This window comes from Lycorma delicatula, chromosome 1, assembly GCF_047948215.1.
Source record: "Lycorma delicatula isolate Av1 chromosome 1, ASM4794821v1, whole genome shotgun sequence".
NCBI lineage: Eukaryota > Metazoa > Arthropoda > Insecta > Hemiptera > Fulgoridae > Lycorma > Lycorma delicatula.
In genome coordinates this window covers 211,455,878-211,468,796 of record NC_134455.1, presented here as the reverse complement: position 1 = coordinate 211,468,796, position 12,919 = coordinate 211,455,878, and the positions used below count along the sequence as shown (strand labels likewise).

The following is a 12,919-nucleotide window of genomic DNA, read 5'->3' as shown; positions in this document are numbered from 1 at the left end:
GTTAAAAAAACAGTTGTTGTTTTTTGTGTTTTATATCTTCGACTTTATTCAACTCATAAATTAAATTAATAATGTTTTTATTATTTTTTCTTTATAATATATTGGGCAGCAAACTTATAACTCCAGATTTGTTCCATAGAAACCTTGTTATTGAATATATTTCCTTCTTAATAACTTTTTAAGCCCAACAAAATGTTTTGCAAAACTGTCATTATGAGAATTTAAGTCTTTGATGATATACTGCATTTCAAATAACATTAGTAAAGCTGTCATTAATATAAAAACATTAATCTCCCTTCCATCCTGTTTTATTTATTCACCAGCTTTTAAGTTATTTAGTCAGAAGTTAGAAAAAAAGAGTTATGTGGTAAACCTTATGTATTCTGATAGTATTACATATACAAATTATTCTTAATTATTAAACATTAACTTATGTTTCTAATTGAAAGTTACAATTAAAAAGAAAATATTTTTATAAATTGCCCAAAAGGTGATAAAAAGCTGTCTTTCAGGTAGAATTGATTTATTACTAGATTACTTTTCATAATAAAGTAGCTGTATCAGTTCAAATTTTCACAGAAATGTTTCTGGCAATAACTTAGTTTAATATTTATTATTTTTCCTTCAAACATTTTTAATGCTAAGAAATACCTTGAACATTAGTCAAAAACCATATATTATAAAAGAATTTTCAGTACAAATTTACTGATAAATCAGCAAGTAATATACAAAACAGTAATTGTAGAAAAAAAATATTGACAGTTTTAAGTAATATTTTATTTATTTAGTTTATTTCAACATTCAACTACGCTGCAGAAATTTATTTTGTAAGTCAAAACTGAGAGGTTGGAAATTAATCATATGATTATAGTGCAATATAATGCAATGTGTAGAATACTAGTGAATTTTCTATATTTAAAAATAACTAAAACATAAACAGTAAATATTTTGCCTTAACAAGAAATAAATGATTTTTAGTTACATTAACAATTTATTAAAAATATTGTGTTTTATGAAAAGTATGACAAATTTTTCAAACCTCAATAAATGTGGTTATGAAAAATTCATAAAGCATTATATAAGAATTAATATAAGTATCAACTGCAGTAAAAAAAATAAATAAATATTAAGTTAAATAATTTATTGAACCGTATAACAAAATGTGGTTGTATATTTTCTTTTACTAATCAACAAAATATTCAGTCTTTTCAGAGCTATTAGGCAGCTTCTTTATTAATGGTCTGCAGAAGACACTGATGTAATTGTACTTTGCTAAAAGTAATAAATAATACATTATGATATGAAATTTTTTTTTGAGATGATTGGCATCAACTGCTTTGGTCATTTTACCCTATGAGAATGGTAATTTATAGCATATGAAAAATGCTTGCCCGGCCAGGATTTAAGCCTGGTATGAATTTTGTTTGCTTATTTACTAAGATGTTTTGGATAAATAAGAACATACAATTTTATTGTTTGGAAAACAATAAAATTTATCTTATTATTTAACTAATTACCGATTTTAATGTAAATGTTAATTCAAATCAACTGATTACTAATAAAAGGTATTGCATTAATTAATAACACAAACACCATCTAAAACAAATACCCTCTTTGGCACCCACACTCAAAATCCACTACAAGACATTCTTATTTACTATACTACAGCAACTACACAAATAGTTATTTTTTAACAGAATCACCAGCATATTGATAACATTCGTACTTAAAAACATAAAACACTTATTAGTGAAATCAAATATTGCCTTCTACTATAGAACTCTTCTCCTATGAAATAACTTCTGTTCCCAAATGTTGTGTGTTAGCTACTATAATCAAAATGATTGTAGGCAGCCTTAAATGATTTTAAGACTGATGTAGTCATTGTGAAGGTAACAAGATCATATGCCAGGTTTATTAGGTAAACTGAGGAATGAAGTGGTCTCCTGTTGCCTTCTTCATTGAATCAATACTCTTTGCACACTAACACTAAGCCTACCAAAATGCAGATGTTCAACTTTATCCTTTTTGCCACAGAAGATGACTGTATAAAGAAGAATACTATTCTCAGAGAAAGTAACTTTGACTAGTGTCTCTAGTACCTTGCCTACTATAGTGCATCACATCCATAAGAAATGCTGGTAGAGAAATGCAACAATTAAATGTACCTCTGTTAATGCCTCTAATTCATAGGGGATGTAGTTCTATACCTGTTTCGTACATATATTTCTCACAAACACGATCAGTATAAAACAATAGAAATTATAACTGTAACATTAGCAAACAGTGAAAAACTACTTCTAAAATAACAATAAAAACAAGACTCAACCAGGCTAACAAATAAATTCACCCATTTCTTGTCTTCTGTTTTTCATAGTCTGTTCATTGTCATCATTATTTCCCATAATTTCATCAAAATAATAGTCATCATTAATTACCTTTTTTATCTGATATTTTTAATTTGCATTTAATGGGAACTTATGAAAAAAATGTTGAATTGTTTGTAACTTTTAAATTACATGAAGTTTATTCTAATAGATCATTATTTCAAATTAAGTAAATTAAAAACATTAACACATTAAAGTCACTGCACATTAGGGAATACACACTAAACAGCAAGGCTTAAGGATCATATATGGTCCTGCCATATAAGAGATTGCATGCAGTTGTTTCTTTTTTAAAAATAAATTAAATAATAATCTTTAACTTAAATGCATTATTTTTATTAAATAGGTATTGCTAAATAGATGGGCTTCAAAAATAAATCCATTTATGCATCACTTCATAAAACTAAAAGAAATTAAAAATATAAATTCTTAATTACTGCTAACATATATTAGAACTTACAGAAGATGTTCTCATGAAATAAAGTTGTGCTTTTTGATTTCATGATATCTTAGACCTTAAAAGTGAAATAAAAAAGTAAGTTAAAAGTACTAAAGTAAAAAAGTGATGTATTGACGTGCATAAGTATATAATTTATTTTTATACTTGTATATGACAATGCTGTAGAAATTTATTACATAAAATTTAATTCTAAATTAACTTCCTTCTCAAAAATAAATTTAGTTAATTTTCAAGTTCTTTTCTAAACTAGTAGATAAAGGAATCCTGGGTGTTCAATTTTAGTTTTACTACCTGTTTCATGATATTTAAGCAAAAAAGGTATTAATGTTTCTAGCCATTAAAAGGGTCAGTTGTCTAAGAGCAGTTTTAAGCAACTTACTCTTAATGATAATGCAGTAATGATATTCCTTCATATTGAATATGAACTGTCCCTAGTTGTTAATCTATTGAATATTCAAAATTAAGATATTTTGTATAAAAGTGCAATTTGATTAGAATTTATTTCAGTGAAATACACATATATACTTTAACAGTTAACAATAAATTAAATTAATTTTAGCTTATTCAGTGATAATTATAATGTTATAATTATATTTGACTTAACCAATAAGTTTCCTCAGCTATTAATGAACTGGATCTTATGTTCTAGTCAAACAGCTGAAAAGCAAACTGGTAAATAGTAGTAAAATATAATTATGATTACACTGTTAATTATTATTACTTATTATAATCTAAGATTAAATTATTATTAATTATTTCCACTTTTATTTAAATTACGAATATATTATTATTAATTATGTTAATTTATTAATACAAATTCTGATCAAATCATAATCACAGGTGTAACACTAGTTTTAATGCAATGAATCAGGAGACTGCATCACATTAAAACAATAAAAATTGCTTTTCAGTAAAAAAAAAATTTAACTGTCTTACCTTAGAGGTGGGCTATCTTTGGATGGTCTCCTGACACGTTACTCTTAAACAGAAATTGTACTCATCCTTTTAGTGACCAATTGTAAAAATAAATTACTCAAAAAAACTGTCTTACCTTTAGCTATCTTGGAAAATTTTGTCGTAAAAGTTCATGTTATCATTATTACTCTCTCATGTTTCTTGGTAATAGTATACATTCTGAATAACTTAACCTCACAAATACTGTGTCTATTTACATTTATTTGTTGCAGTCTCCTGGTATGCATTATAATACCAAATATTCAATAGGTTAACAACTGAGAATGTTATATATTTGACAGAAAGTAATGCAATTACTGTATTATCATTAAGATTATATTGTTGAAAGGTTAAGGTGATACCTTAAAAGATCCAGTTGTGTAACTGGGTCTTTTCATAAAATCCTAGCTATCAGATTTATTCAACATTACATTACATTACATTTTTATTACCGTTTAAATACTTAAATGATGAGCGTACATGAATTAAGATGCTACAAGTTTAATCAAACTAGCAAATTAATAAATTCAGCTAAAATGTATCATCATTAATCAGATGTAACTGTTGTAAATAAGAAATGATGTCATAGAAAACTGAATGTTGATGGCAAACTATCAAGCTGTATTAAAAATAATTTTGGGAATAATGTTATCACTTCAATTTTATGATCTGTTAAAAGAGCTTCCAAATTGTTATAGTAAGAAATTCCTTATGATTATGACAGGAAGTGATTCATTTTTAATACACTGTTGCTTAACAATACATTGTTGTAAATAAATAGCTTAAGTTCAGAATAATTTAGTTCTTGTAAAAAAAAATGTCTAATGGTTAGAGAATTTTTATGTGTGAAATATTGAATTGACACTTTCAGTTTAAAAACAAAGATCTGCTTAATTTGTAAAACATTACCAACAGTGTACTTATTTTTTACTAAGAAATGTAAGTAATGTAGTCTATGAAGTTATTTTGACATCTTAAAAAAATAGAAAGTAATATAACTTTAAACAAACATGCAGTCGTGCTAATCTAGGACTTTAGTACCTCCTAATAAAATATTAAAAATAATACTAACCAAATTTTCATTGATAAAATAATACTAACCAGATTTTCAAAGATAAAAAAAAAATTATCAGTTAGACTGCAGGAACAATAATGATTTTTCAGAATCAGTATTTTATAGTTTATTTTTTATTGATCACATTTGAAAGTATTAAAAATTATTTTAAAACCAATAAACATTTGAAATTACAAACTTTTAAAAATAGCTTTAAAATATTTTCACTTGTTCTTGCATTCATGTTTAGTGACCAGTTCTGCTATTCTTACACAAAGATCAGCTGATGGTTATTTTTTGAGCCAGGCAGATATCTATTATAATGTGATTGAACAGCGTTTTGTATTAGTTTGTTGATATTTTGTTGTATATTCCTTGGTATATCTACATCCCAAAATGTTCAAATGTGTTTTATTTTTTTGTATCTGTAGATTATCAAGGTTGCTATCAATGTTGGCAAATTTATCATTGATTATGAATGGTTAGCAAATGTTAAGGGCTTATTATGTCTTTGAAGCTGTCATTGTCTTGTAGCTGTGTTCCATTTGGCCAATTGAGAAGTATTTTTATTCTAATAGTGTTGCCAGATATTCTAAAAGTTCATCGTTGTTTGTTTTCCATATAATTTGAAAGTGTTTTTGTAGATGTTTTCTGTGATGATGAGTACAAGAAAATCTATTTGTTTATTGTGTTTGTATTCAACTTTAAAGTTTAATTTGTTGTATTTTTGTCTATGTTAATAATTATTCCCATTTTCTTGGATTGGCTTGTCGTATTATTTTGTACTGTCATTACTGAAAAATTCCTAATAAGGACAGAAAATAGAGGAACCAAATCAGGTATTGTATGTAATATCTGTTCTGGAATGTTAAGAAATTTAGTTGTTTATTATTTCTGTGATGTGGTACTTTGTTGCGAGTCTTTTTATAAATAGAACATTTTTCTGTTACTGAGATGTAAGCACAGGTTTGTTGTGTCAAATGATTCTATTGTTAAGTTATGGGGGGTTAGTTGGTGGTTCTTCTTATTTTATTTATGAGGTCTGCTGTATTTTATATATATGTAGTTTAACATTTTTTTTGTTTAATAAAATATGTATACATTCACATGTTTCTTCTTAATCTTTCAATATTCTCAATCTCTAATTTAAAGAAAACTTTGATCATCTTCATTTAACTTATACAGTATAGTAGCTGTGTTGCCTTTACTTTTTTACGCTCAGTCTTGCATTTAAAAGTAAGTATTTATTGATTCATTTTAAGTTTTGGTAAAAATGTAGGGCAAAATCAAATAGTTACAGTTTAAGCAAATCTAAAATATTTGTATGGTTGGAGATGAGAAATGTTATGTTGGAATAAATGTGGAAAAATAATAATAAATGAAATAAATAACAATAAAAAAATAATAAGTGATTCAATCAATCAATGTAGAATATAATTGATAAGTGATAGGTGTATATAGAATAACCTATCACCTGTCGCTAAGGTTAATGTTTTTTTTATTTATTACTATAAAGTTTAAAAAAACAAACCAAGCCAAATTTTAATTACATTATTAATTACTTCAATTACTTTTGCCATTCTCCATGGGAAACAGAAATGTATATGCCTTTCATCTATAAGTTCTAGTTTAAAATTCCGTTCAGGCCTGGCTTTCTGTGTGTGCTACAAAAATGGTTGTATTATTAAGAAACTGTAGTCAGACATTAGCCTATATTTCTGATGAAAATAAATAAGTAAAATGATTTCAGTCACTCTTGTAATCATATTCAGTGACTGATGTAATTCTTCCCTGACACTAGCTGAAGTTGTTGCTGGCAACCACTTTTTGAGCAAGACATATATTTAGGAATGAGGTCAAACCATCTGTTGTTTTTAAACTGCATCTTCTCATTTAGTTTATAACTGTCGTTTGTTTTTGTGCATTTATATACTTCATAATTCATAATATATATTTCCAATGATTAAGATTTGGTGCTTTTTTATGAATTTAATATTTTAGAATTATTCTAAAATTTGGTGGATTTGAGTCTACAAGATGGTTGAAAAATCTCTGAATATATGTTATTGCCATGGATAGTTATAAGCAATGTAGTTTGTTATTTGCCAAACATCACGAAGATGTAAATCATGGAGCAAGTAACATTGAAAATCTTGATATTTTCAACATACTAAATATAAGCATAATTCAAATCCAACACGGTATAAGAAATTGTCTGCCAAAACCCAAAAATCCAACAACCTATAACATCAACTGATGTGAGGGTGAGAGATGGTTGCTAGGGCAATTGGAAAATATTTCTTGGCACACTGTTAAAACACTAAATCTATAAATTTAAAGAATAGTTGTTTAAAATAATTTTCAATAGTGACCAAAGTGGACAAAATCATAGCAAATATAATTTTTTATTTTTATTATTCTCTATCACAGTTATAATCTTTTTTAAATTTACATGTAAAGTGGTTTTAATTCTCGGATACTACTGCAATTATTCTAACCTAATTCTCATCCTGATCCTTTAATTCAATGAACCATTCAAAATGATGCAAAATGTTATTTATAGGCATATTGATTTAAAATTAAAATAAAAAAGCTTGATTTAGTATTTTTTGTTATGTGTATTAATTAAGCATCACATATTACTATGCTTTACTAAAAATCCTTAAAATCGACTTTTAAAATCTTATTGAAGCGGCTTTTTGCATTCAATACATGTTAAACCTCACCTTTAAGCAGTTTAAAAAAGTAAACAAAACAATATGCGCGATGTTAATACATATTATAGTTCGGAATAAAATTTATGTCTTATATTTCATATTGAGTAAACAATGACAAAACGCATGCATTTTTAATAAGAAAGATGTCGTACGTACTGTGCAACAGGTAACCTAGGTGTGCGTTGATAACCTGCAAAAGTTCTCTGTCTCAGTACAACTGTTTAAATGTATATTACATCGGCCTGGCAACTTACTGAATATAGATTGAAAACTAAACGAATCGATTTTTGCTCTAAATCGATTAGAGTTCGACGTGAATTATTAGCAGTAATAATTATGAATTTGTTAGTAAATGCCGAAGTAATTTTTCTTTATTGAAAGTACGTACTACGCTGTAGTAAGGCGGCATAATAAATATAAATTTTATTTAAGAGATATGTATCAGTAAGAACAATTGTTTTTATTTCCTTGAGAAGGAAGTGGTAAAATAAATGTATTTCAACTGAACAATGAAGACTAACGCCGACATGTTTGTCCAGAAGCAATATGACTAGCTACTAAAATTGGCGCGATTTGAACAATTTATTATACCCACAACCCACGCGATACGCTATTGAGAAATCAAGTGGAAGATTTGTTGTGGCAAAATGTTAATCGTAACAATTCGTTAAACCATCTTTTTACTAGAACTTTTAGAGAGATACATCATAATAGATGTTTTTATAGGATTAAAAAAATATCTCTTGATTTTCATAGTAGCATTTACTCCAGAATTTGCTTAAAACATTCCTCCAAAGCAAATAGTACCTAACTACAGACCTTTAGTTACGGACTCCAAACTCCAGAAGTTAGTTATGGGAGGGCAGTATAGCACAGACGTGATAATGTGCACTTAATTTTTATTTTTACTCAAGTTGGTTTTATAGGGTGCGATGCATTCCTTTGTTTAACGTTCATTTTATCAAAATAAAATTAATCATTCTATTATATGATAATAATGAATCATTTCTTAAAAAAAGAAACGAGTACTTCGTTTAATGAGTACTTAAAAAAAATCAACTCTGCCCAAGAGATTAATAAAATAATTATGCTTGCATTGTTAGTTTTTAAAATTTGTTTATATACTGAGAGAATGCAACATTGTCAACAATGTAATGATTGCTTTCAGAACCATGGTACAAAAGGTATCAGACATTTTTAAAATTGAACTTTAGTAGCAGATGCTATGTTGGAATTTTTCACATTTTGGTGTGGTTTTTAATATAACTAAAACTGAAGTGCAGATCTTTTTTTTTAAGGAATTATGATTGATTCAATTTGTAAATAATTAAAGATATTCCCTTTGTATAACTATTTTTTTTTCAGAATAGATGCTTAACCAGCAACCATTCACCAACTGCAATAATCTATAATGATAGTATGATTACTAGGTATACTATAACATTTGTGGTCTAATAAACTTAACTACATAAACTACACTTTAACTCTAATTTTTTAACATTAAAAATATTGTAATACTTTGTTCTTATTAATTTAATTTAACAATTGTAAAGTTATATTGCTTTTAAACCTTTAAGTAGAAAGATTCACGTATAAAATATACACACTTAAACAGTAAGGCTCCTAATATGGATATAAATATAGCTAAACTGATTACTTTGTGTCCTTATGCTCAATAGTTAACTTTTGTAAACATTTTTAAGAGTGCATGAAATTGTGCAATGTATTGTACCCATGATATATGATAGGAAGTAAATGTTGTCCAAAAGCATAACCATGTAATTATGGGATCTTTTCCACTACAAAACTGCACGGCTTAATCTTTTTCTTTTTCTTTGTGTTGATATATGTACATTTCATCAGTACACGAAATCAACATATCTAACCAAACATAACCTACGCTTGCTTCACTCGCTAACTATATAAAGATGTTATAAAAAAGTAACTATATAAAAAGTTTATTAGACCACAAATATTATAGTATATCTAGTAACCATAAACCCCCACTACCTAATTAAAGTTAAATACACAAATTCTATACAACTTATAACAAAAGTAAACAAAATGCAATAATTATTAATAGTACTTAAAAACAGCATGATGGATTCAGTAATTACTACTTAAAGTCGAGTTGTTATTTTTAAGAAATTTTAAGAATTTATTAGACTGGGTATTGTTACCTCTGAAAAGAATTAATATTCTTAATAAGATTTAACCCGTCAAAAAATTGTGATATTATTTTGTTATTCATGTTTCATGTATTATCCTAATTGTTACATTTATTTTACTGTTTCAATTTTATTCCTATTATTATCATAGTTTATCCCTATGTTACTAATAGTTTAGTATCTGAGAAGAAGCCTCTTATTATTTTGACCCACATGATGATAACACAAAAGCGATTTTCACCCAAAAAATAAAATACTTGTCCTTGCCACTAAATTTTCTTTTTAGTTTTACTTCCATTAATTTAGTTTTTCTTATTTTATTTTCAATTCTATATATTTTTATTCTTTTCTCCTGGGCTGTAACAGTATTTAAAGTGTGGAGTTTGCAAAAATCTAAGTGTGTGCTATCGGCTAGAATTACTATATCATCAGCAAATCTTTTGCCTTCTTATTTTTCATCCTTCTATACTTACTTTTTCTCTTTCTTCTAATATATTCCTTCAAAATATCTTCAGTTTAAATGTTGAACAGTATCAGTGAGAGGCAGCATTCTTTCCTAATACCTTGACCTAGACCTAGACCTAAGCCCAGTAAATCATATTCTTACTTACTTTCTTTGCTTTTGTTTGTCTCGTATAATTCTTTAATTAACCTTCTGTCTTCTCTTTCTACTTTTTTCACTTTAAGAATCAACATAATTTTCTACCATTTGACTCTTATCAAAGGCCTACTGTAGATCTTTGAAAAGCTGACTCATTCCTTTTTCTCTTTAAATATCTCTCTTCAGTTGTCCTTAATAGTTCGATGGTATCTCTGGTTCTTTTCCCTTTCCTGAAGCCAAACTGTTCCTCTCCTGCATTCACTTCCATTATTCTTACCAACCTGTGGTTTAGGACTCTAACAATATCTTAGCAGTATAGGCTATTAAACTTATTGTTCTGCATTCTATACATTTTCTGGTATCAGTTTATTTTGGAATCTGTGTCATTACCTTTTCACAAAGTCTTAGGCTATTCTTCTGTATTCATATATTATTATTAGATAGTTAAATTATGTCTTCCACTACTTTTCTACTTTCTCATTTAAACATTTATACAATTCCTTGGAATGTTCAGCTTCTCGACTGTTATTTATTTTTATTTCTTGAATTGTTTTCTAAATTTCTCCTTTTTTTTTAATTGCCTTGTTTTTCTTTCATTCTTTGCTCATTTGATTTCTAGAACTTTTAAGTTCCCTTCCCTAACTACTTTTACTTTCTCTACTTTCTTTAAAGTTATTCTCATTTCTCATTATTGATCTCTGGACTTTGTAATCTGTTGCTTTCTTACTACATTCCTGTTTGTTTCTTCTATTAAGATGTGGGCTGTCTGATAGCATACTTCTTTCAAAGGGATACACACATATATCACGTTTTTTCATGGTTTTTGATCAGTGTAGGTTGTAAAGAATTTTTTCTATGGCCAAAATTCTACTTAATATGTTCCAACTTTTATACCTTATCCCTAAGCCAAACTTCCTTCTTCACTTTCTTTGACAACAGCATTCCAGCCTCCCATCAGTATCTTACAGCAGTACTTTTCTGATTTTATTACATCTTCATTACTCATACATCTTATCAGTTTCTTCTTCATAATTTGATGTTGGTATTTATAGTTGTTGTTTACTATATATTTTGGTAATATCCCAATCTTTAATGTTAAACCATTTATATAACATACTTTCGGCACCTGTTTTGCTATCATTTCCTATAATTACTGCCACTTCAATTTTTCCTTTCTTTTGAATTTTTTTTTTTTTGTATTTTGAATGGAGACTTATAAATTGTATATATTTGTTATTCTATTGAATTTATGCCTTATTTGTTGCTCTCATTTTCATAATAGTTGATGACCCTAAATGCATACATTTTTTCTAAAGTTAAAAGCATTTTTTTAAATATTTTATACTATAATTTTTGATTTTTTTGTATTAATTGAGTTTTCTTTAATTGTACACTATTTTGGGTTAATTTTACTTCTCATTTAATAAGAGTTTTTATATCTGTTTTGTAATAACTTTTTGATAAATTTTCATTAAATCCATTTTAATTAAAAAAGTAGATTACACTACTCAATACTAATTTTGTTACATGGTCAATATTTGCTGAATTTTATGTATTTTTGGGTGCCGATTCGGAATATGATGTCAAAATTTCTCTGTTGGTCTCAGATGTTCTGTAATTGCCCTACCTATTTTCCAGCAAGTAGATGTGCATGAACAGTGCAAGTACAATTATATTATTTATTGCAGTAGTTGTTGCTAAATTAACATAATTTATTTGAGTTGATAATTAGCGATGAAAAATAAGTATCATTATTATATATATAGTAATTTAAACAATTATAAATGATGCACATATATTTATGTTTTTTTTTCTAAATGTAATTATGTCGCTCATCAGTCACATGTTATTAGTTACACATTGTGCAGCATATATGAATTTTGTTTTGGTGACTCATTGTTTGATGTAATACTGTACAATATATATTATACATTATAAATTAAGAAAAATCTCAACTATATCAGTCAAATACGACATTTAGTCCTGTTTGTAATATTTACTGGTACAGCTACTTCTTCTACCGATGTGTGATTTCATTTTTTCCTCTAAACTCATTGTGTATACAACAGTAATGTGTGTGTAAAGTGTTTAAAGTATTATAATACGTGTCTGTGAATTGCATTAACCACCCTGATAGTTTCTGCTACATTTGTAGTGATATAACATTGAAGTTAATTGTAGAGTATAACTCCGTTAGAGTTGAGAAATATAAATCCACTGATAAAAAATTATGTGATCTCAGAACTGAGCCCATATAAGTCCTTGCTCTTCATATTTGCTGTAATTCATTGTAATGCTGTTGACTGGTTGGTTATTTGAATGGATCTCATATCACATTTGCAATACCAATGGTTTGGAAAGAACCAAACTACTACTACTTCTACAAACTACTATTTTTATATTAACAAAAGTATCAGTGATAACAGCTAAGATTAGACATACTGTTAAATATCCTAATATTCTCTCTGCTACAAAACCAGTGCCTCATAGTCCACAGTTTCCAATTCTAGTACCACCAAAAACATGGAAATTAGATGAAGATGAAGCTGTTGATGTTGAAGGTTGTGCAGATTTATCA

The 12,919-nt window shown here is 27.3% G+C and overlaps 1 protein-coding gene and 1 long non-coding RNA gene across 4 annotated transcripts in view; one reads left to right on the top strand and one right to left on the bottom strand.

Annotated features, from left to right (window-relative positions):
- LOC142328003 (uncharacterized) overlaps positions 1–8,057 on the bottom strand; it is a 69,494-nt gene extending 61,437 nt beyond the window's left edge. The window contains exon 1 of the long non-coding RNA XR_012757153.1: positions 7,729–8,057. This is a non-coding gene — a long non-coding RNA (uncharacterized LOC142328003). The remainder of the gene's footprint in view (positions 1–7,728) is intronic.
- Positions 1–12,919, top strand: part of LOC142327993 (uncharacterized) — a 58,225-nt gene that overhangs the window by 19,171 nt on the left and 26,135 nt on the right. The gene's annotated exons all lie outside the window — the stretch shown is intronic.